Below are 2,888 nucleotides of genomic sequence, written 5' to 3' on the forward strand. Positions count from 1 at the left end.
AAAGTGGAAACCAAACCTATTGAGATCCCAATGTTGGCAGTGGTTTCCTTTAAGAAGATAATTTGTTTCTTCATTTTTTTGATGACTGGTTATAGCTCCTCCTCATTCAAGCATTTTATGGAATCCACAATCATTTCTCCCAGTATTGGCTAGGGTACAAAAAATAGATGTGTTTACCTTCCTTAATCTCCCCTGCAATTCTTGGCCATGAACCAACTTTTGTGTGGAAAGTTTCTAATGTCAAAATAGACTTTTTGGACTGCATCTGGAAGATATGGGGGTGAATAGATTTGACACGCTCCCTTGATTTATTGCTTATTGTGTTAAACACTAGCTTGATTTGATGATCACTTGAAGAATAGACTACTAGAATTCACACTCGTTTGATGATGATTGCTTGCTAGATGGCTTGCTTGAACTTGCTTGATTGATTACTGACACTTTGTGATTTCTTTAATGTACTGCTGAATGTGTTGATTTTAAAAAATGAAGGGTGTTGAACACTGTCTAAAATGAACCCAAGAGACAAATGACAAGTTAAATCTTGATGATGCAGTTGAAGACTTACTTGAATTAATGTATTCACATTAAAAATTCAAAGTAGGGTGTCGGTTACAACTGAGAATGCACCCATACAATTCAATTAAAAAATGTTTATCTACAAGTGATACAAAAAGTGTTGATGTTGTTGATATCGTCTTGGCTTGAAATGCCTGATTTTGTAGCGTCCTTAACTTGATTGCTTTGATTACATAATGTGAAATGTGATTTCTTCAAAGATTTTATTATCAAGTTGATGATGTGACGCTTTGTGCTTGTGTACTTAAGCTTGATTACAGGAGCTTGATTAAGCATTCTTATACTTAAGCTTGATTACAGGAGCTTGATTAAGCGTTCTTATACTTAAGCTTGATTATAGGAGCTTGATTAAGCATTCTTATACTTAAGCTTTCTTATGTGCATGTATTTGTTTAAGCATAATACAAAGAGGGAATTTTGATAATTTGAACACAAGTCATGCACACACATTCATTACAGATGATGTACCTAAGATCCCCTTATTCAATTTACAGTGGATCTAGGACATAAGCACCACAAAAATTATGATTTTATTAATTACTGGAGTACATCATTCTTCAATGTCACAACTTTGTCATGGAAACTTCTCAATGAGAATATCACACTTGCAAACTTTGGAAGCAAAATGTCTTCAAAACTGACTCACACACTTTCTTCAACAAAATATTAAAATGACTTCTGTAACAAATACACGTTATCACTCCATTACAAGGAAATAAGCCCTTACTTTATCAAATTCCCACTTGTCACTCCACACTAAAAAAATGCACACTTATCTCATCATAAAAATTTACTCTTTAAAAATAATTAATTTCTTTCTTTCTTCTCTTAATTATGTGAATTCTTCCACCACTATTCTTAGTGCCACTAGACCTTCAGCAGGTATCAGATTCAAAACAATATTTTCTTCAAATTTTCATTGCGTGAGTCTGAGTCTCAATGAGGTACAAAGAATGGTTGGAGTGGAGATATTCGAGTAAAACCCACTGCTACAATTAAGACCCTTTCCCTGTTTCGATGCAATGGAGCTGGAGAACATCTACCCTAGCATTAGGGCTCTCTTTCAACAACTGGAAAATGATTTAGCTAAACTGGAAAGAACAGTACAACCAACTTGGTTAGGGCTAGTTGAGCCTTTAGAGAAAATCATGGATTGTCTATCCGTTGTATGGAGAGTTGTAAACCATCTTAAAATTGTCAAAGATTTTGAAGATCTTCGTTCAACTATTGAGGAAGTGCAGCCTAAAAAAGTGACATTTCAACTTAGACTAGGACAAATCAAACCTATCTTCAATGCATTCAAAGCTATTCAGGAAGATCCTATTTGGGAAACGCTGATAGAAGCCCAAAAACGTATAGTTGAAGTTCAGATTAAGGAAGCCACACTTAATGGTGTTGCTTTGGAAGGGGATGCTAAAGTGTGCTTCAATGAAATCCAACAGGAATTAGAAAATGTTTCATTAAAATTTATTGAGAACGTTTTGGATGCAACAAAAAGCTTTGAGAAGCTAATAACTAACAAGAAATATATTCAGGGATTGCCACCAACTTCTCTTGGTCTTGCTACTCAAACAGCAGCATCTAAGGGTTATGAAGGTGCAACTACCAAGAATGTACCATGGATTATTACATTAGATACTCCAAGCTACCAACTAGTTCAACAACATGCAGATAATCACAATCTTCATGAGGAGTTCTATCATGCTTATGTTACTCGTGCCTCTACTGGAAGTTTAGATAACACTCCAATTATTGATCATATTTTGAGACTTCAATTAGAGAGAGATAAACTGTTGAAGAATTTGGTCCAGAATGGGCAATACAACATATTGTTCCACAGGTCCTAGAGAAGATAAATAATCCTCACTACTTGTATCGCATGACAATTTTGAATTCTACGTCACTTCTAGCTCCAGTCATGGAACACGAAATCTCTGCAGTTATTCGACTGATCCATCACTTGCCTCGGCGATTCCTCTGATTTTGCAACCAACAGACTCACCAGCAGTTTCTGGGCAACACAATGGCGATGCTTGATGAGCCACTATATCCAATTTCCATTCTGATTGATGAATTAAAGAATGAGGACATTCAGCTACGACTTAACTCTATTCGAAGGCTTTCAACAATTGCTCATGCTCTCTTCGCAATTCTGTCAAGATCAAATGTCATAGCAGCGTGTCGTTTCATTCTTTTATGGCTTCTTTAGGTGGAATTAGGTTTCCACGATGGATGTTGTGTCAATGGAGGGGAGAACCTAGACTACATGGAACCTGTTGTCGTGGACAAGTAAATAGCTCAAGCTGTAG

General features: G+C 36.1%; 1 pseudogene; it reads left to right on the plus strand.

The window, feature by feature from the left end:
- The first annotated feature begins 1,601 nt into the window (after positions 1-1,601).
- Positions 1,602-2,426, plus strand: LOC149197926 (putative cytosolic oligopeptidase A pseudogene; annotated as a pseudogene).
- The last annotated feature ends 462 nt before the right edge of the window (positions 2,427-2,888 follow it).

Source organism: Pinus tabuliformis, chromosome 2_2 (genome assembly GCF_031772625.1).
Source record: "Pinus tabuliformis cultivar Carrire ecotype Pingquan chromosome 2_2, CPIR1, whole genome shotgun sequence".
Classification (NCBI taxonomy): domain Eukaryota; kingdom Viridiplantae; phylum Streptophyta; class Pinopsida; order Pinales; family Pinaceae; genus Pinus; species Pinus tabuliformis.